The sequence below is a fragment of the Manihot esculenta genome, chromosome 15 (genome assembly GCF_001659605.2).
Source record: "Manihot esculenta cultivar AM560-2 chromosome 15, M.esculenta_v8, whole genome shotgun sequence".
In the NCBI taxonomy this organism is placed as follows: domain Eukaryota; kingdom Viridiplantae; phylum Streptophyta; class Magnoliopsida; order Malpighiales; family Euphorbiaceae; genus Manihot; species Manihot esculenta.
This window is the reverse complement of record NC_035175.2, coordinates 25,850,882-25,873,931: the sequence shown is the minus strand read 5'-3', so window position 1 is coordinate 25,873,931 and position 23,050 is coordinate 25,850,882.

Below are 23,050 nucleotides of genomic sequence, written 5' to 3'. Positions count from 1 at the left end.
TTATCAAGTCTCATTGGTTTGTCAATGATGACATGGCTATAACTCAGTCCTTGTTATTAACTGGATCGAAGTAATGACATACATGGCTATCACCGAATCGAAGATCGTTGACCAAATAGAATGTCCAAGTCCCAAACATTCTAAAAAGACTCACTAGGCCACGCATTGAAGTTTCATCACTTAGCCATTATCAGCCGTCAATACAAGATCAATAAAAATCCCTACAAATAGACAATCAACTTTATCTTCTTATAATATAAAAGTAACTAGAGATTAGCTAAGGTATACAATTTATCAACATTCCACAATATTCAATTACATTTCAAGTTCGCTCATCTCAATCATTTATTAGCTTAAGCATTGAAATGATTGTAAATATGCACCAACGACCTCATTTGTTTCTCTTTTACAAATAATCTATTAGTTAATAAGTTAAAGGGCGATTCAGACAATTATATATATATATATATATATATATATATATATATATATATATATAATTGCAAATAATCTATTCGTCAATAAGTCAAAAGGTAATTAAGACAAAATTAATAATATACATACATACTTACAGGCATACATATACATATATGAGTGTGTGTATGAATGTGCAAGTACATAGTGAAAAAAGGGAGTAGTTTAAATAATCCATTTAGTTCTTTTTTTTTTCATTGAATCTTTTTAACCAAAAAGGAATAAGATCGGTCATTAACATTGCATTTCATATTTGGAAGACAAGGAAGTGTACAAGGAAGGATGTTCACGATATAATTTCAATAAAACGCATCAACAGTTCAAGTAGCAGCCAAGAATATGACCTTAAATATATTGTCATGCGTTTGGAATAAGCGGCCCATATAGCCTAATAGAGTGGAGGAACTTCAAAGGAGAAACATGCCATTACACGACTTAATAGCAAATTATATGAGTCTCATCTCCCAAAGTCATGAAATGCACTACTAGTTAGTATTCTTGTAGACCCCTGTTTTTTACAATGAGATATGACATCTGAATTAGTGAGAGCCCAATGATGAGAATCACATTGTGATCCCGACACACTTAAAATTAATTTTTAAGGTTGCAAAGAGATATTTTATGCCATGTAAAAATATTAAAAAATAAAATAAAAATAATGTAATTAAATAATAAAAATTAATTAAATAATTAAATTGCAAAAAAATAAAATATATATATATGTAATAAACAATAAAAAAAGGAAAGAAATTCCCTTCCTCATTCTTATTATTATTATCATTGTTATTATTATTATTATTATTTTCTTTCTTTTTTATTTTTCTTTCTATTTAAATATTTTTTTCCTAAAAAATACTAATGAAGAATTATTTTCTTTTCACTCTTCTATGTGGTAGTCACCTACCACCTCTAACTCTCCAAATTCTCTCAATTTAATTTTTGCTTTAAAAAATAGAAAAATATCTCCCTCTTCAAGTCTTTAACACACCTCCTTTAATTTTTCTTCTTTTTCCTTTGTTTTTATTGATTCTCAAACTAATTTACTGAAATAAATAATTTCATAGCATAATTTTTTTTTTTTTGCATATTCTTGAATTAATTTGAGTGTGTTGGGCATCTTCCACATTAATTTTGATGTGAAATTTGAGAACAACACAAATTTTATTCATGAAACCATATAAGTAATAAAATCTATTTGACTTTTCCATGCTGATCTGAAAAGATTACGACTCTCTAAATATTTTTTATAAATTCATCATGAAATTTCTTTCAATTTTTAAATATTATTTGTATTTTTCTGATTTATATTGAATTAGTTATGAATTTCAAAATTTATAAAGACAAATATGAAATTTGAGTAAGTTACAAGGCAGTGTCTGAAATTTCAAGGATCAATAACTTAATTTTCAGATTACTAAATAGAGTGATTTTTTAGTCTAAAATTAAGTTTGAGAAGTGTCACTATAATGTTTGTATTTTAATTTTTTCATATTTCTACCTCTAACACTGTTCTATATCACAAATAAAATTCGTGAGTAGATTATAATCTCTAATGTGACCGTCCTAAAATAAAATATATAAATCTTTTTGGTATTTTTCTTTTTGCTCCCATGCATTCTATATGTGTAGAACATTCCTATAAAATTTTATAATTTTTTGATTATATTCCTATTTTTTGTTAAATTTTAATTTCTAGTGTCAAAATTATCGATAATTAGGTAAAGATTTTACCTAGGGCCAATCTTTGTGTTCTTAGCTTCTTTTTTTTTCTATTTTCTTATACTTTGATCTTTTAATTCATGTTATTAACTTGTTTTTAAGTGTTATAACAGGTGATAAAAGATGGGTAGAGTTTCCCTTTGGTGGTTAATATTGGACGATCCCCTTTTTCATAATTGAGAGATTTAATTTGCTTTATTTTTTTATTTTTAGATTTATTTTCCTCTAATTTCGTATCTCAATGGATTATTTAATTGTTGTAGTTCCCTTAATTCTTGTTATTTCTTACCTCATTTAATTTATTTTTGCCATATTTTAATATATCTCTTACAATATTTTCTTTTCTTTTCCTCTTTTTTGCATGGCATGTTTAACTTATTTTCTTTCCATATTTGTATAATTTTCTTCTTTATCTAATTTTATTGTTTATTATATTTATAAATATCTATTCCACTTTAGAATAAATCTCTTACGTAAATTAAAAAAAAATAAAAAATATTTCTTACCTTTTTTTAATTTATTTATTTCCTTAATAAAAAATATCTCTTTCCATAATTAATTTATCTCTCTCCATGTTTAAATTATCCTTTTTTTTTTGAATTATGTTTTTCCTTATTTGAGTTATTTTCTTCTTTCTTTAATAGACTTATGAAGCATATGGTGAAAGTCTATTTAGACATAAAGGCCTATTGGAGTGTCTCAAAGGCTCTTTGCAAAGGTAATGGGCCTAAAGACCACGCAATAGCTTAGCCTTAATTAGTGAATTTTAGTTTTTGGGTTTATAATGTAATTCTTTTCTCCTGGCTCCTTTCTTATGACCATTGGAATTAATTCTATTATCCTCCCTCTTTCTTTAGCTTACAATTTGGATTTGGTTAATTCGTTTCTTTTTTTTTTTTGAATGGTTATGCACCTTACCCAAAATATATGTAATTAAACTAGCAAATTAGATAACTCACTTAGTAAATCAAAAGCAATTTTAGTGTGATAGTGACATGGTTATACATGCTTAGAAAGTGATTTACACTTTAGCATAATAATAACTAAATAGTAATGATATTAGGGTAAGATACCATAAAATTAGGCTTTAAGGATGCATGCTAGGAACCTAGCAAGACCTTTTTTTGTTTTTGCGCTAAATATGAATTTAGAAATTATGCATGATTAGACTTCCCTTTTGGTGCAAATTGATCAATGGCATGAATTGAGCATAGGAGCATGATTAATTAAGTCAACTTGGTAACTCCTCCACATTAAGTTCAAGTAGAAACTTGCCCATGCTAAGGCTAATGGATGCGTGTGAAATAGGTATTTTTTATGATCAATGCGTGTATAATAAATAGATTTCATATTGTCTGAAATGAATTTCTTAATAAATACTTAAACATAGGATATAAAAATCAATGTAGGGGACTGACACTAGTTTTCAGACAAAGTCTAGGCGAGAAAGCTGGTTAGGTCTAATATTTGTATTTTTATGTCCTTAACTATTTGTTTCTTTTTTTTTTTTTGTGTGTCTTGATCTTTGATTTCATGTTATTAACTCATGTTTCAGTATTAGAACAGGTGGTAGAATGTAGTTGGGATTTCCTTTTAGTGGCTAGAGTCGGAACCTCCTTTTAGTGGCTAGAGTCGGAACCTCTCTTCCATAACTTTTTTTATTTTCTTAAATTTATTTCCCTTAAATTCCAGATCTGAATAAGTTATTTAATTTCTATAACTTCTTTGATTTTTATTATTTCTTCCTTTGTTTAATTTATTTTTACCATATTAAAATTTATTTCTTACTATATTTAATTTATTTTGCATGCTATATTTAATTTATTTTCTTTCTATGTTTGCATAATTTCTTTCCTTATCTAATTTTATTGCTTACCACGTTTGTGAATATTTCTTTCCATATTAGAATATATTTCTTATCTTAAGCTCTATTTTTTTTATAGAAAATATGTTTCGTTTAAATAATTTTTCATATTTTTTGGTGTTTAAAACACTAAAAAAATTTAATCTAACGGAAAATATTTTTCTAATTAAAAGAAAAAACAAGCCATTTTAAAGAAAATAACTTTCTTTCTTGAAAAAAGAAAGTCATTTTGCATATCTTAAAATCTTTATTACCACCTATGTATATAAATTTATTAATAAATTTTATTTTTTAAATTAAAGTTAAGTAATGAAAAATAAGTTATCTCATTAGAAAATATTTTCAAAAGAAAGCATTTTTCATAAAAAATATTTTTCACAGAAAATATTTTTTAAATATAAATTATTTTTCGCAAATAAACGGAGACTTAATTAAAAATACATTTTTTACCTTTTTAATTTATTCCTTTACTTAATTAAAAATTTCTTTTCATGATTAATTTATTGCTTTCCACATTTGATTTATTTTCTTTCCTTATTTGGATTATTTTCTTACTTTATTTGAATGATTTTCTTACCTTATTTGAGTTATTTTTCCTTCTTTTTGAATATATTTTCTTGCCTTTTTTAGTTTATTTATTTCTAATTTTATTTTTTTCAATCATGATAAATTGAGTTATAGTGAGTAAACTTGAATAAAGGAAGAGAGCCAATATTGCCAATACAACACAATCCTTAGCCGAAATCTCTCTCTGCCTTTGGTGTATAATTCCTTTCTTTGTTGGATTTAAAGAGTATAGGGTAAAAGCCTATTTGGATATAGAGGCTTATTAGAGTGCCTTGAATACCTTTTACAAAGGGTAATAAGCCTAAGGCCTTGTAATAGCTTAAGCTTAATTAATGAACTTTTTTTTTTTGAGTTTGTAAATTAATTTTTTCCTCCTCCCTCCTTTCTTATGACCTTTTGGGATTAATGTTATTCTCCTTCCTCCTTCTTTGATTTTGGACTTGGATTAATTTTTGGTTTATTCATTTCTCATTTCCTTTCTTTTTGTGGTTTTTTTGTGTACTTTACCTACAATGCATGAAATAAAGTTAATAAGTTAGGTAACTCGATAATTTAAAAGTAATTTTGGCATGATAGGGACATGATTATGTATACTTAAGGGATGATTTACACTTTGGCATGAAAATGACTAAGTAATAATGATCTTAGGGTAATGTGATCATAAAATTCAACTTTAAAGATGCATGCTAGAAATCTAGTAAGACCTTTTTTGTTATGTGTGCTAAACTTGAAATTAGAAACCATACATGTTTAGGTTCCCCACTTGGATGCAAATTGTTCAATGGCATAAAATGAGCATAGATACATGATTAATTAGGGTAACTTAGTAATTCCTCCACCGTAAGTCAAGTAGAAACTTTGCATGTTAAGGCTAATGAATGTGTATGAAATGGGTGCTTTGTGTGATCCATGTGCCTGTAATAATTAGATTGCATATTGCTTGAAACATATATCCTTATAAGTACTTGAAGACAAAATATAAGAATCAATATAGGAGATTGGTATTGATTCTCAGGTAAAGTCTAGGCGAGAAGGGTGTCGAATTCCTTTCCACCCTCGTACCCGCTATTCTGAACCTAAACTATTAGGTTATGAATTAAGAAGGATAGCGAACCCCTCCTAAGAGTAGGTGGTGCAACCACATCCTTCTATTTGTCCCTACTTTCATCAGGGTGACAAATTCTTTCCTCCGCTCTTCATCGAGCGTTAAAATATCTAGTCCCATGGTAGTGTTGTGGGGAGACAAGACCCTAATCAGTTATGGAAATTTCATGCGCCTATAGTTTGCAACTCCATTGGGGATAAGGATATGACCCTTTATGATTCTTATATTCTATTTTTGCATTTTTTTGGGAAATCTATGCATTGCATGAGCACCTTCAAACACATTGATTTACTATTAAGCCTTTAGCCCTATGGTATGGATCAAGGAGATGCTAGTTCTTGTAACGACCCGAAAATCGGACCGCTACCGGCGTTAGGATCCAGATCGGCTTAAGGCCGCCGGGACTCGTAGCAAGCCTGACATATAACCTGTAAACCTGTATAATCCCATACATGATCAACAACACGCATAAAAATTTAAAACTTTTCCATCAAACATCCAACTCAACCTGAACATACATGTACATAGTCATGATCATAATCGTGATCCCTCGGTGGGATCTCAACAATGCCCCAACGGGCGATACAACATGCGATGAGTTGGCTTTCATAAACATTATAAAACATTTTTGATCATGTAATAAAAGGGATACCTCATATACAATGTCAAGCACAATATCTAATCCTCAATATCATTACATGACTGAAACTGTACTTTTACATAATACATTTATCATGTCCACACTATCTATTACATACATCAGACTTCATTACTCTTGTAAACCTCCTGGTCTACCCTGTACCTGCAATCCTGGGGAATATGGGAGAGGGGTGAGCTACTAGAGCCCAGTGAGCAGAATAATAAAAACATTTAAATCATATGGATCATGGAATGCATCACATCACAGCTAATCACATCAAGTATGAACTTGTCACCAATAGCCCTCTACATGGTCCAACTGTGCCAGAACGTAGAATGGGTCCTGGTCTTTCCCTTACATCTCATAACATAACAGTGTCCAACTGTGCCAGAACGTAGAATGGGTCCCACTGGTCTTACTTTCCGTACCGTACATATCTCATCGTCATATCATAGATTGAGGGCTATGGATCATCCAACGTTCATCCACATAAACATTAAAATGTGCAATGCAACATATTCGTGAATTCTAATGCAAACAACCTAAAATATCACATGGCATTTATGATGCATGAATCATGCTAAAAAGTCCATCATTTGCTTTAAAACATAATGAGATATTCCACTCACCTCTGGGTAGCTCTGACCAGACACTGGGGCAACCGACTCACTGCTGGGGTCCTCGGTTCCTCGGGTCCGAACCTACACAGGCGGACTCAAATGAGGGACCAAACATACACGAACATAACTCTAAACTATTCCCCAAAAAACCCCCTAAAACATCATAGAATAATCATAGAAAAACATGCAAGAAAGGGCTGGACAGGGCACTTTCGGCGGCAGGTTCGGCGGCCGAAAGTCCCTCTAGAGCCGAAAGTCAGGCAGGTTCGGCGGCACCTTCGGCGGCCGAAACTCCCAGACAGAGGCGAAACTCATGCATGTTCGGCGGCACCTTCGGCGGCCGAAAGTCCCAGACAGAGGCGAAAGTCTCTTTTCGGGGGCAACTTCGGCAGCCGAAAGGCCTGCCTCCCCAGCCATGTTCGGCGGCCGAAAGTTCCTTCGGCTGCCGAACCTGGTTTCTGCCAAAGGGCAGAAACTTGGCTCCCTTATGCATTTGTGCCTCCAATCTCATCCAAACATGCATAAACCTATTCTACAACACTCATACACAAGCATGCAAGTTCCTAGGGGCATCAACTAACTACAACCCCATCTACAACACATCAAACATACATTTGCAAGCCACATTGTTCAAAATCACACCAAAAACCCATAAACCTAACTATGACCTAAACATGCATTCTACCCCCATGAACTTCATAAAACTTACTTAAAACATAACATAAGCTAGAGATCGACTCTTACCTCTTGAAGATCGAGAGTAGAGGCGACCAAACTTGGAGTTGGAAGAGATTCGAGTTCTTGAACCTTAAAGCTCCAAAACTTTGCTCAAAAGCTCAAATCTTCAAAACAAAGTTAAAACAAGTGAAAAACTTGAAAGATCTAGAGGAAAAACATCAAAGATCGGTGAGGGGAGGCGAAAAGCTCACCTTGGCCGAAAATGGGGAAAAGCTCGCCCGTTTTCGGCTAAGGGACCCTTTTATAGTGGCTGGCCAGGCCACGTTCGGGGGCCGAAAGTGCCTCCGCATGCATGCCATGTTCGGCGGCCGAACCTGGACTTTCCTCACTTATGCTTTCGGGGGCCTAAAGGCGCTCCCGAAGGCATGCATGTTCGGCGGCCGAACCTGAGTTTTCCTCCAAGGTTGTTTTCATGCAAAAACTCATTTCCATTTTACTTAAAACCATGAAATACTTCAAAACATTTTATGAAAACATGATTCTACCCTACTAGAGGCCTCCGACATCCGAGATTCCACCGGACGGTAGGAATTCCGATACCGGAGTCTAGCCGGGTATTACATTCTCCCCCCCTTAAGAACATTCGTCCCCGAATGTACCTCAACTAGCACATAGCATGGCATAAAACATAACATACACAGCACATAAACACATAGAGATCTAACCTTAAAAGAGATGAGGGTACTGCTGGAGCATAGACTCCCGTGTCTCCCAAGTGCATTCCTCCAAATTGTGGTGTTTCCACAGGACTTTCACCATCGGGATTTCCTTGTTCCTTAACTTTCTGATCTGGGTGGTGTCTATGATCCGTACTGGCTGTTCCACATAGGTGAGATCCTCTTGGACCTCCACATCAGGCTCACTAAGAACCTTGCTCGGATCTGACACAAACTTCCTCAACATGGAAACATGGAAAACCGGATGGATTCTTTCCATTGAAGCAGGTAAATCCAGCTTGTACGACACATTCCCAATCTTTTGCAAGATTTCAAAGGGTCCGATGTATCGTGGGGCTAGTTTACCTTTCTTCCCGAAGCGAACCACTCCTTTCATTGGAGACACCTTGAGCAATACCAGATCCCCCTCCTGAAACTCTAACTGCCTTCTGCGGATGTCTGCATAACTCTTCTGTCTGCTTGCAGCAGTCTTGATTCTTTCTCTGATTATGGGTACCACCCTGCTGGTGATCTCAACAAGCTCAGGCCCTGCCAAGGCCTTTTCTCCAACCTCTTCCCAGCAAACAGGTGATCTGCACTTCCTTCCATATAAAGCTTCATATGGAGCCATCCCGATGCTAGCATGATGGCTGTTATTGTAGGCAAATTCCACCAAAGGTAGATGCTGCCTCCAAGAACCGCCAAAGTCTAGCACACACATTCTGAGCATATCCTCTATGGTCTGGATGGTCCTTTCTAACTGTCCGTCCGTCTGTGGATGGAAAGCAGTGCTAAAATCCAACCTGGTACCCATGGCGTTCTGCAGACTCCGCCAAAATCTGGAGGTGAACTGGGGCCCTCTATCTGCCACTATCGAAACAGGAACCCCATGCAGCCTGACGATCTCATCTACATACACCTGCGCCAACTTGTCCACAGAATAGCCACTCCTGACAGGAATGAAGTGAGCAGATTTGGTGAGTCTGTCCACAATCACCCATATGGAGTCCACTCTGTTGGACGCCGCCGGTAACCCCACTACGAAGTCCATAGCTATATTTTCCCATTTCCATTCTGGAATAGGTAGCGGGTTAAGCATTCCAGCCGGCTTCTGATGTTCCAGCTTCACCCTCTGACACACTTCGCAGGCTGACACAAACTGTGCCACTTCTTTCTTCATAGCTGGCCACCAATAAACCTTCTTTAGATCTTGATACATCTTGGTGGCTCCGGGGTGAATGCTGTATCTTGCATTATGAGCCTCTCTCATAATGTCTCCTTTTAGCCCTATGTCATCTGGTACACATAGTCTGCTCCCATAGCGGAGGATCCCCTTGCTGTCGAATCTGAACTCACTATCATTGCCTGACTGAACAGTCCTGGCAATCTTTACTAACTCCGGGTCCTCATGCTGTTTCTGAGCCACCTGCTCCAGAAACACGGGCGCCACTCTCATCTGGGCCACCAAGGCACCTGTACCAGACAACTCCATCTGTAGACCTTCCTCAATGAGCTTGTAAAACTCCTTCACCACTGGCCTCCTCTCTGCCGATATGTGGGATAAACTGCCTAGTGACTTCCGGCTTAGGGCGTCTGCCACGACATTCGCCTTACCTGGATGATACTGAATCTTGCAATCATAGTCACTCAGCAGCTCCACCCATCTTCTCTGTCTCAAGTTCAAATCTCTTTGACTCAGGATGTACTGCAGGCTTTTATGATCTGTGAAGATCTCACATTTTACCCCATAGAGGTAGTGCCTCCACATCTTAAGTGCAAAGATTACTGCTGCCATCTCTAGGTCATGTGTGGGGTAATTCAACTCATGCTTCTTCAGCTGCCTAGAAGCATAAGCGATCACCCTCTCATTCTGCATTAGTACACAACCTAGTCCCACACGGGATGCATCACAAAAGACCGTAAAGTCCTCATCACTAGATGGCAGAGCTAAAACTGGTGCTGAAGTCAACCTCTTCTTAAGCTCTTCAAAACTCTCTTCGCACTGGTCGGTCCACAGAAACTTCTGATTCTTCCTGGTTAGTCTGGTCAGAGGAGCTGCAATCTTTGAGAAGTCCTGAACGAACCTCCTGTAGTAACCTGCCAAACCCAAGAAACTCCTGATCTCCATCACTGAAGTGGGTCTAGGCCAATTAGCCACAGTTTCTTTCTTCTTGGGGTCCACCTCAATCCCATTCTCTGACACTACATGCCCCAAGAACGAAATGCTCCTCAGCCAGAACTCACACTTAGAGAACTTGGCATACAAGCCATGTTCCCTCAAAGTCTGCAAGACCAACCGCAGATGATGGGCATGCTCCTCTGCATTCCTGGAATACACTAAGATATCGTCTATGAAGACAATAACGAAGTGATCCAGGTATTGGCTAAATACTCTGTTCATGAGATCCATGAATGCTGCAGGGGCGTTGGTTAACCCGAACGACATCACAAGGAATTCAAGATGCCCATATCTGGTCCTGAAAGCTATCTTCAGCACATCTTCATCCCTTATCCTTAGCTGATGGTACCCCGATCTCAGATCTATTTTGGAGAAACAACCCGCTCCTGCTAGCTGGTCGAATAGATCATCGATCCTTGGCAAAGGGTACCTATTTTTGGTAGTGACTTTGTTCAACTGCCTGTTGTAATACCCGGCTAGACTCCGGTATCGGAATTCCTACCGTCCGGTGGAATCTCGGATGTCGGAGACCTCTAGAAGGGTAGAATCATGTTTTATAAAAATGTTTTAAGGTGTTTTATGATTTTAAATATGAAATTAAATGAGTTTTTACATGAAAAGTCCTTGGAGGAAAAACCCAGGTTCGGCCGCCGAAAGTCAAGTTCGGCCGCCGAACATGCATGCGTTTTGGAGGCACGTTAGGCCCCCGAAAGCATGAGTGAGGGAAGTCAAGGTTCGGCCGCCGAACCTCATGTTCGGCCGCCGAACATGGCATGCATGCGGAGGCACATTCGGCCCCCGAACGTGGTCTGGCCAGCCACTATAAAAGGGTCCCTTAGCCGAAAACGGGCGAGCTTTTTCCCCATTTTCGGCCAAGGTGAGCTCTCCGCCGTCTCTCACCCATTTCTGATGTTCTTCCTCTAAATCTTTCGAGATTTTCACTTGTTTTCACTTGGTTTTGAAGATTTAAGCTTTTGAAACAAGTTTTGGAGCTTTGGGAACTCAGGAGCTCATTTCCGTGGATCTCCAAGTTTAGGTCGTCTTCCTCTCGATCTTCAAGAGGTAAGAGCCGATCTTAAGCTCCTTATGTGTTCTAAATGAGTTTTATGCAAGATCTAAGGGTAGAAATGCATGCTAGGGTATATGTTGAGTTATGGATATATATTGATGTTTTGAACAATGTGTGTTGTTTGAGTATGTTTGAAGTGTTGTAGATGGGGTATATGCATGTTTGAGGCCCCTAGGAACTTGTATGCATGCTTTGGTTGAAAAATATGCATGTTTGGAAGGTTTGGAGGCGAAATGTGCAAAGGGAGCCAAGTTTCTGCCCTTTGGCAAAAACCAGGTTCGGCAGCCGAAGGTACTTTCGGCCGCCGAACATGGCTGGGGAGGCAAGCCTTTCGGCTGCCGAAGTTGCCCCCGAAAAGAGACTTTCGTCTCTGTCTGGCACTTTCGGCCGCCGAAGGTGCCGCCGAACCTACCTGAGTTTCGTCTCTGTCCAGGACTTTCGGCCGCCGAAGGTGCCGCCGAAAGTGCCCTGTTCAGCCATTTCATGCATATTTTCTGTGATGTTTTCAGGATGTTTTAGGGGGTTTTTGGGGAATCTTTTAGAGTTATGTTCAGGTATGTTTGGTCCCTCATTTGAGTCCACCTGTGTAGGTTCGGACCCGAGGAACCGAGGACCCCAGCAGTGAGTTCAGCTGCTTCGGTGTTGTCAGAGTCAGCCAGAGGTGAGTGGAACTAAACTTAATCTTTTAAATTAAATGTTTTATCATGTTTCATGCATCATGATTATGCAATAGGATGATTGCATTAGTATTCACGAATATGCCGCATTGCATCGATTGTTGTTGATGTGGGTGAATGTTGGATGACCCAATTAGTCCATGACAGGAAGACCAGGACCCCATTCTACGGCCTGGCACGGAAATGAAAGACCAGGACCCCATTCTACGGCCTGGCACGATTGTGGACTCGAAGACCAGGAGCCTAGAGGAGGCCCTGGGAAAATGGTAAGTGATGTATGTATGACAGGAAGACCAGGACCCCATGCTACGGCCTGGCACTATGTTAGCTTGGACTAATTGGTGACAAGTTCACCCAACCCTTATGTGAATTGTCTGTGTTATGATGCATTTCATTTGAGCATAGTGTTAATGTGTTTTTACTAGCTCTACTCACTGGGCTTTTAGCTCACCCCTCTCCCTTTTCCCCCAGGCTTACAGGTACAGGATATAGAGCGGGAGTTCGGATAGAGTGAAGAAGTCATGCTTATGTAATAGATAGAAATGGACATGGTCAAAATTGTAATGTAAAAGTACAGTATAATTATGTAATGAGTTTTAGGGATGTTAGTGTGTGCTTGACCATAGAATGTTGTATCCCTTTTATGCATGATCTTAGAGATTTTGTTGTTGTTTATGTAAACCAACTCAACAGATATATGTTACCCATTGAGGGTATAGATGAGATCCCACAGAGGGATCAAAGTTATGTTAATGTTATGCACAGGTTGAGTTTGGTTGATGTTCAATGGAAAGAAAAGTTTTAATTTTTATGCATATTGTTGATCATGTATGGGATTATACAGGTTTACAGGTGTTATGTTAGGCTTGCTACGGGTCCCGGCGGCCTTAAGTCGACCCGGATCCTAGCGCCGGTAGCGGTCCGATTTTCGGGTCGTTACAGAATGGTATCAGAGCCCTAGGTTCATATGGTCGGACCTAGAGTGTCGGGCTCATAGAGGTTATAGAAGGTCAAGCACAATAGGAAAAAGATCATGTCCACTAGGATAGGATGTGGAGTCCTGTCTTGCATGATGATGTGAAATGCCATGATTTTATACATGTGCATTAATGATATGCTATGATATGTGATGTATGTGATGAGGGTTCATGTGTGCCCACATGAACCATATGATGCTAATGTTGCTTGTGATATGTACTGTTTTTCAGAAAACAGGATGAGAGGAACTCGTCGATCAGCAAGATTGACTGGAGTACCACCTGAGGATGAGGGCATGAGCGCCCGTCCTCCAGCATTGCCTAGGGCAATGTCTAGCAGGTCCAACAGGGACAGAGTAGCAAGAGACCCTAGAAGGTCTTTGGATCTGGGTAGAAGCAGGTCAGTCAGAGGAATAGTTCAGGGAGGAGCGTCAGAGGATATGGGAGATGATATGGACGTAGAACAGAGGAGGGATGGCAGTTTGGGAGTCAGTATGCCAGAAGAAGGAATGGGAGAGTCCCAAGGAGGCACTCAGGCCTCGGGATTTGTACAGCCACCTCACTACCCACATTTCTCACAGCATCCCGGGTATTCGATGGGAGGTACATCGGATTACCCTAGTTTCACCCCTTATCCCACACAGATGCCATACCCACCATACTACCCACCATACACTCAGTACCCAATGTATCCACCTCCACCCTACTATCCAAATCCAGCAAACCCTACCTCAGAAAATGTTACACCACCTCCACCACCTACAGAACCAGCAGCCCCAGTTGCTCAACCACTTAGACCTAGCTCAGCCAGTGGGAGCAAGGTTAAGATGACAGACTATATGAAGCTGGGTGCTCCCCAGTTTGAGACAGGTGATGATCCGTTCGTGTACTTGGAGCGGGTCAAGGCAATTACAGATGAGATAGGGGCGGATGACAGTAGAGCCATTCAGATGGCTGGGTTCACGCTTAAGTGCAAGAAGGCACGGGAGTGGTTCAAGAACTATGTGAACCCGAGAGTGGACAGCATGACTTGGGAAGAGTTTGCAAACGAGTTTGCAGGATGGGCATTCCCTGATAGTTCAAGGGAATTGAAGATGATAGAATTCGAACAGTTGAGGCAGACTGATGACATGAGTGTAGACGAATATACTGACAGGTTTATGGAGTTGCTGCCATTTGCAGGGCAAGACCTTAGCACAGACCAGAAGAAGTCGAGGAGGTATATCATGAAGCTCCATCCCAGGTATTCCTCCTTGGTACAGTCAGCAGATAGAGAGAGTTTTCACGCCATAGTAGACATGGCTAGGAGAATGGAGGCTAGTGCCATCGTTCAGGGGACAGTTAAGCAGACAGTGGCACAAGCTTCGGGTTCTAAAACTCCGAGAGGGGGAAGGTTAGATCCCTCTACCTTGAGTGCGGCAGCTTCAGGCAGTAAAAGATGGGGTAAACCCAAGGGTAAGAAGAACAAGTTCTGGAGTAAAGTCAAGTCCAGTCTGGGATTTGGGAGTGGCTCAAGCTCTGGTGCGGACAATGCAGTTTGTGCAAGGTGTGGTAAACCACACAGGGGAGTATGTCAGTTTGGGACGAACACTTGTTTCAGATGTGGTCAGGAAGGGCATATGGCTCGAGATTGTCCAAGAGCGGCCCCGATGGCTCAGTCCCAGCAGACGGCTTCAGGCAGTATAGCACAGCCAGCAGCTCCAGCCATGACTCAGGCCAGTGGCAGAGGCAGAGGGAGAGGAGCAGCCTCTTCTTCAGCGGGTTTCAGAGGTGAAGGTCCATCAGCTTCGGCACGGATCTTCACAATGACACAGCAAGAGGCAGATGCATCCAACACCGTGGTGGCAGGTAATCTCATCATTGGATGTTCGGATGTATATGCATTGATGGACCCTGGTGCATCTCATTCATTTGTTGCTCCGAGAGCCGTCCAGAGATTGGGGTTGATGATCTCTGAGTTAGAGTGTCCTCTCTGGGTCAGTGGACCCAAGTGTGATCCATCAGTGGCAGAGTCAGTCTGTCAGTGTAGTCCAGTTTTTGTTGAGGGAAGATGCATGTCCGCCGACCTTGTGGTTCTAGATTTGACAGATTTTGACGTCATTCTAGGGATGGACTGGTTATCTACCCATGGTGCTACCTTGGACTGCAGGGACAAGGTAGTCAGGTTCAGAGGTCAGGATGGATCAGAGGTTGTCTTCAGAGGAGACAGGAGGGGTACACCTAGAGGTATGATCTCAGCTCTTCAGGCTCGTAGATTGCTTAGGAGGGGATGTCAGGGGTATTTGGCTCATGTGAGAGAGCTAAATGGTCAGGTTAGAGAGCCCGCCTCGGTGCCAGTGGTTAGAGAGTTCTTAGATGTGTTCCCGGACGAGCTGCCAGGGTTACCACCTGCTAGGGAGATAGAGTTCGAGATTGAGTTAATGCCTGGTACCAGACCGATCTCTATCCCTCCCTACAGGATGGCACCAGCTGAATTGAAAGAGTTGAAGGAGCAGTTGCAGGAGCTGGTAGACAAGGGCTTCATCCGACCGAGTACCTCACCTTGGGGTGCTCCAGTTCTGTTTGTGAAAAAGAAGGATGGATCCCTTAGGCTTTGTATCGACTACAGGCAGTTGAACAAAGTCACTACCAAGAATAAGTACCCATTGCCAAGGATCGACGATCTATTTGACCAGCTAGCAGGAGCGGGTTGTTTCTCCAAAATAGATCTGAGATCGGGGTACCATCAGTTGAGGATCAGGGAAGAGGATGTACCAAAGACAGCTTTCAGGACTAGATATGGGCATTTTGAGTTCCTTGTAATGCCGTTTGGGTTAACTAACGCCCCTGCAGCATTCATGGATCTCATGAATAGAGTGTTTAGCCAGTACCTGGATCACTTTGTTATTGTCTTCATAGATGACATCTTAGTGTATTCCAGGAATGCAGAGGAGCATGCCCATCATCTGCGGTTGGTTTTGCAGACCTTGAGGGAACATGGCTTGTATGCCAAGTTCTCTAAATGTGAGTTCTGGCTGAGGAGTATTTCATTCTTGGGGCATGTAGTGTCAGAGAATGGGATTGAGGTAGACCCCAAGAAGACAGAAACTGTGGCTAACTGGCCTAGACCCACTTCAGTGACAGAGATCAGGAGTTTCTTGGGTTTGGCAGGTTACTACAGGAGGTTCGTTCAGGACTTCTCAAAGATAGCAGCTCCTCTAACCAGACTAACCAGAAAGAATCAGAAGTTTCTGTGGACCGACCAGTGCGAGGAGAGTTTTGAAGAGCTCAAGAAGAGGTTGACTTCAGCACCAGTTTTAGCTCTGCCATCTAGTGGTGAGGACTTTACAGTCTTTTGTGATGCGTCCCGTGTGGGACTGGGTTGTGTGCTTATGCAGAATGAGAGGGTGATTGCTTATGCTTCTAGGCAGCTAAAGAAGCATGAGTTGAATTATCCCACACATGACCTTGAGATGGCAGCAGTAATCTTTGCACTCAAGATGTGGAGGCATTACCTCTATGGGGTAAAATGTGAGATCTTTACAGATCATAAGAGCCTGCAGTACATCTTGAGTCAGAGAGATCTGAATCTGAGACAGAGAAGATGGGTAGAGTTGCTGAGTGACTATGATTGCAAGATTCAGTATCATCCGGGTAAGGCGAATGTTGTGGCAGACGCCCTAAGCCGGAAGTCACTAGGCAGTCTATCCCACATCACGGCGGAGAGGAGACCAGTGGTGAAGGAGTTTTACAAGCTCATTGATGAAGGTCTACAGTTGGAGTTATCTGGTACAGGTGCCTTGGTTGCTCAGATGAAAGTGACACCCGTGTTTCTGGAGCAGGTGGCTCAGAAACAGCATGAGGACCCAGAGTTAGTGAAGATTGCCAGGACTGTTCAGTCAGGCAAGGACAGTGAGTTCAGATTTGACAATAGGGGGATCCTCCGCTATGGGAGTCGATTGTGTGTACCAGATGACATAGGGCTAAAAGGAGACATTATGAGAGAGGCTCATAATGCAAGATACAGCATTCACCCCGGAGCCACCAAGATGTATCAGGATCTAAAGAAGGTTTATTGGTGGCCAGCTATGAAGAGAGAAGTGGCACAGTTTGTGTCAGCCTGCGAGATATGTCAGAGGGTGAAGCTGGAACATCAGAAGCCGGCTGGAATGCTTAACCCGCTACCCATTCCAGAGTGGAAATGGGAGAATATAGCTATGGACTTCGTAGTGGGGTTACCGGCGACGTCCAACAGATTGGACTCCACATGGGTGATTGTGGACAGACTCACCAAATCTGCTCACTTCATCCCTGTCAAGAGTGGCTATTCTGTGGACAAGTTGGCGCAGGTATATGTTGATGAGATAGTCAGACTGCACGGGGTTCCTGTTTCCATCGTGTCAGATAGAGGGCCCCAGTTCACCTCCAGGTTTTGGCGGAGTCTGCAGAACGCCATGGGTACTAGATTGGATTTTACCACTGCTTTCCACCCCCAGACTGATGGACAGTCAGAAAGGACCATCCAGACTATTGAAGATATGTTGAGAATGTGTGTGCTGGACTTTGGCGGTTCTTGGAGGCAGCATCTACCTTTGGTGGAGTTTGCCTACAATAACAGCCATCATGCTAGCATCGGGATGGCTCCATATGAAGCTTTATATGGAAGGAAGTGCAGATCACCTGTTTGCTGGGAAGAGGTAGGAGAGAGGTCCTTAGCAGGACCCGAGCTAGTAGAGATCACCAGCAGGGTGGTGCCCATGATCAGAGAAAGAATCAAGACAGCTGCAAGCAGACAGAAGAGTTATGCAGACATCCGCAGAAGGCTAGTAGAGTTTCAGGAGGGGGATCTGGTATTGCTTAAGGTGTCTCCAATGAAAGGAGTGGTTCGCTTTGGGAAGAAAGGTAAGCTGGCTCCGCGGTACATCGGACCCTTTGAAGTCTTGCAAAAGATTGGGAATGTATCGTACAAGCTGGATTTACCTGCTTCAATGGAGAGAATCCATCCGGTTTTCCATGTTTCTATGTTGAGAAAATTCATGTCAGATCCGGGCAAGGTTCTTAGTGAGCCTGATGTGGAGATCCAAGAGGATCTCACCTATGTTGAGCAGCCGGTACGGATCCTAGACACCCAGATCAGAAAGTTAAGAAATAAGGAAATCCCGATGGTGAAAGTCCTGTGGAACCACCACAATATAGAAGAATGCACTTGGGAGACACGGGAGTCCATGCTCCGGCAATATCCTCATCTCTTTTAAGGTTAGTCTCTATGTGTTGTATGTATGTTATGTTGTTTGGTATGCATGTACTAGTTGAGGAACATTCGGGGACGAATGTTCTTAAGGGGGGGAGAATGTAATACCCGGCTAGACTCCGGTATCGGAATTCCTACCGTCCGGTGGAATCTCGGATGTCGGAGACCTCTAGAAGGGTAGAATCATGTTTTATAAAAATGTTTTAAGGTGTTTTATGATTTTAAATATGAAATTAAATGAGTTTTTACATGAAAAGTCCTTGGAGGAAAAACCCAGGTTCGGCCGCCGAAAGTCAAGTTCGGCCGCCGAACATGCATGCGTTTTGGAGGCACGTTAGGCCCCCGAAAGCATGAGTGAGGGAAGTCAAGGTTCGGCCGCCGAACCTCATGTTCGGCCGCCGAACATGGCATGCATGCGGAGGCACATTCGGCCCCCGAACGTGGTCTGGCCAGCCACTATAAAAGGGTCCCTTAGCCGAAAACGGGCGAGCTTTTTCCCCATTTTCGGCCAAGGTGAGCTCTCCGCCGTCTCTCACCCATTTCTGATGTTCTTCCTCTAAATCTTTCGAGATTTTCACTTGTTTTCACTTGGTTTTGAAGATTTAAGCTTTTGAAACAAGTTTTGGAGCTTTGGGAACTCAGGAGCTCATTTCCGTGGATCTCCAAGTTTAGGTCGTCTTCCTCTCGATCTTCAAGAGGTAAGAGCCGATCTTAAGCTCCTTATGTGTTCTAAATGAGTTTTATGCAAGATCTAAGGGTAGAAATGCATGCTAGGGTATATGTTGAGTTATGGATATATATTGATGTTTTGAACAATGTGTGTTGTTTGAGTATGTTTGAAGTGTTGTAGATGGGGTATATGCATGTTTGAGGCCCCTAGGAACTTGTATGCATGCTTTGGTTGAAAAATATGCATGTTTGGAAGGTTTGGAGGCGAAATGTGCAAAGGGAGCCAAGTTTCTGCCCTTTGGCAGAAACCAGGTTCGGCAGCCGAAGGTACTTTCGGCCGCCGAACATGGCTGGGGAGGCAAGCCTTTCGGCTGCCGAAGTTGCCCCCGAAAAGAGACTTTCGTCTCTGTCTGGCACTTTCGGCCGCCGAAGGTGCCGCCGAACCTACCTGAGTTTCGTCTCTGTCCAGGACTTTCGGCCGCCGAAGGTGCCGCCGAAAGTGCCCTGTTCAGCCATTTCATGCATATTTTCTGTGATGTTTTCAGGATGTTTTAGGGGGTTTTTGGGGAATCTTTTAGAGTTATGTTCAGGTATGTTTGGTCCCTCATTTGAGTCCACCTGTGTAGGTTCGGACCCGAGGAACCGAGGACCCCAGCAGTGAGTTCAGCTGCTTCGGTGTTGTCAGAGTCAGCCAGAGGTGAGTGGAACTAAACTTAATCTTTTAAATTAAATGTTTTATCATGTTTCATGCATCATGATTATGCAATAGGATGATTGCATTAGTATTCACGAATATGCCGCATTGCATCGATTGTTGTTGATGTGGGTGAATGTTGGATGACCCAATTAGTCCATGACAGGAAGACCAGGACCCCATTCTACGGCCTGGCACGGAAATGAAAGACCAGGACCCCATTCTACGGCCTGGCACGATTGTGGACTCGAAGACCAGGAGCCTAGAGGAGGCCCTGGGAAAATGGTAAGTGATGTATGTATGACAGGAAGACCAGGACCCCATGCTACGGCCTGGCACTATGTTAGCTTGGACTAATTGGTGACAAGTTCACCCAACCCTTATGTGAATTGTCTGTGTTATGATGCATTTCATTTGAGCATAGTGTTAATGTGTTTTTACTAGCTCTACTCACTGGGCTTTTAGCTCACCCCTCTCCCTTTTCCCCCAGGCTTACAGGTACAGGATATAGAGCGGGAGTTCGGATAGAGTGAAGAAGTCATGCTTATGTAATAGATAGAAATGGACATGGTCAAAATTGTAATGTAAAAGTACAGTATAATTATGTAATGAGTTTTAGGGATGTTAGTGTGTGCTTGACCATAGAATGTTGTATCCCTTTTATGCATGATCTTAGAGATTTTGTTGTTGTTTATGTAAACCAACTCAACAGATATATGTTACCCATTGAGGGTATAGATGAGATCCCACAGAGGGATCAAAGTTATGTTAATGTTATGCACAGGTTGAGTTTGGTTGATGTTCAATGGAAAGAAAAGTTTTAATTTTTATGCATATTGTTGATCATGTATGGGATTATACAGGTTTACAGGTGTTATGTTAGGCTTGCTACGGGTCCTGGCGGCCTTAAGTCGACCCGGATCCTAGCGCCGGTAGCGGTCCGATTTTTGGGTCGTTACACCTGTAGTCGATACAAAGTCTAAGGGATCCATCCTTCTTCCTCACAAACAAGACTGGAGCACCCCAAGGTGAGATACTCTGTCGGATGAAGCCCTTTTCTACCAGCTCCTGCAATTGCTCTTTCAACTCCTTTAACTCGGCTGGGGCCATCCTGTAGGGAGGAATATAGATCGGTCTAGTTCCAGGCACCAACTCTATCTCGAACTCTATCTCCCTAGCAGGTGGTAAACCTGGAAGCTCGTCCGGAAAAACATCCTGAAACTCTCTGACAACTGGCACTGAGGCTGGCTCCCTGACCTGACTGTCTAGCTCTCTCACATGAGCTAAGTACCCCTGAAATCCCTTCCTAAGCAACCTACGAGCCTGAAGAGCTGATATCAGACCTCTAGGTGTGCCCCTTTTGTCTCCTCTGAAGACGACCTCTGACCCATTCTGATCTCTGAACCTGACTACCTTATCCCTGCAGTCCAAGGTAGCACCATGGGTAGATAGCCAATCCATCCCTAGAATGACGTCAAAGTCTGTCAAATCTAGAACCACAAGGTCGGCGGAGAGGCATCTTCCCTCAACAAAAACTGGACTGTACTGGCAGACTGACACTGCCACTGACGGGTCACACTTGGGTCCACTGACCCATAGGGGACACTCTAACCCAGAGACTATCAGACCCAACCTCTCAACGGCTCTCGGAGCAATAAATGAATGAGATGCACCCGGGTCCATTAATGCATACACATCAGAACACCCAATGACGAGATTACCTGACACCACGGTGTTGGATGTGTTAGCCTCCTGCTGAGTCATGGTGAAGATCCTGGCTGGAGCTGATGGACCTTCACCTCGGGAACCAGAAGAAGAGGCTGCCCCTCTCCCTCTACCTCTGCCACTGCCCTGAGTTGTGGCTGGAGCTGCTGGCTGTGCCACACTACCGGAGGCTGTCTGCTGGGGCTGGCCCATAAAAGGTGCTCTAGGACAATCCCGAGCCATGTGTCCCTCCTGTCCACATCTGAAACATGTATTAGTCCCAGCTCGACACACTCCCCTGTGCGGTCTTCCACATCTCTGACATTCTGTACCATCTGAGCCTGAGCTCGAGCCACCGCCGAATCCCAGACCGGATTTCAACTTATTCCAAAACTTATTCTTCTTCGGCTTCTTGGTGGTGTTATCCCACCTCTTCTTACTTGAGCTCTGAGAAGAGAGACCTGGTCCTCCTCTGCCTGGGGTCTTAACCCCTGAAGACTGGGTCACTGACTGCTTCACTGACCCCTCAACTATAGCACTCGCCTCCATCCTCCGAGCCATATCCACCACAGTGTGGAAACTTTCTCTCTCAGCTGACTGAATCAACGAGGAGTACCTGGAATGCAGCTTCATAACATACCTCTTGGCTTTCTTCGTATCTGTATCTAGAGCTTGCCCTGAAAAAGGCAATAGCTCCAAGAATTTATCCGTGAACTCCTCTACACCCATGTGCTCTGTCTGCCTCAGTTGCTCAAACTCAATCATTTTCAGTTCTCTGGAACTGTCTGGAAAAGCCCATCCCGCGAACTCATTCGCGAATTCCTCCTATGTCATACCGTCTAGTCTCGGGTCCTCATAACACTTGAACCATTCCCGTGCCTTCTTGCACTTTAAAGTGAACCCTGCCGTCTGAATGGCCCTGCTGTCATTCGCCCCTAGCTCATCAGTTATGGTCTTCACTACTCTCAGATACTCAAAGGGGTCATCCCCTGACTTGTATTTGGGAGCATCCAGCTTGAGGTAATCTGTCATCTTTACTTTGCTCCCATCAGCTGAGCTAGGTCTAGGAGGTTGAGTAACTGGGGCTGCTGGTTCTGTAGGTGGTGGAGGTGGGGGTGCAGCATTCCCCGAGGTGGGGTTTGCCGGGTTAGGATAGAAGGGTGAGGGTGGATAAGCTGGGTACTGTGTGTAAGGTGGATAGAAAGGTGGATAAGGCATGTAGGTAGGATAGGGGTTAAAGCTGGAGTAATCCGATGTACCTCCCATCGGATACCCTGAACCCTGTGGGAAGGGTGGATAGTGGGGTGGAAAACCACACCCCGAGGCCTGAACGCCTCCCTGAGACTCCCCTATCCCTTCTTCCTCCATGCTAACATCCAGGTTCCCATCCCTCCTCTGATCCTCTTCTGTAACCTCCCTCACATCTGAAGAACTTCCTCCTCTATCTGTCCCCCTTCTGCTAGCATCA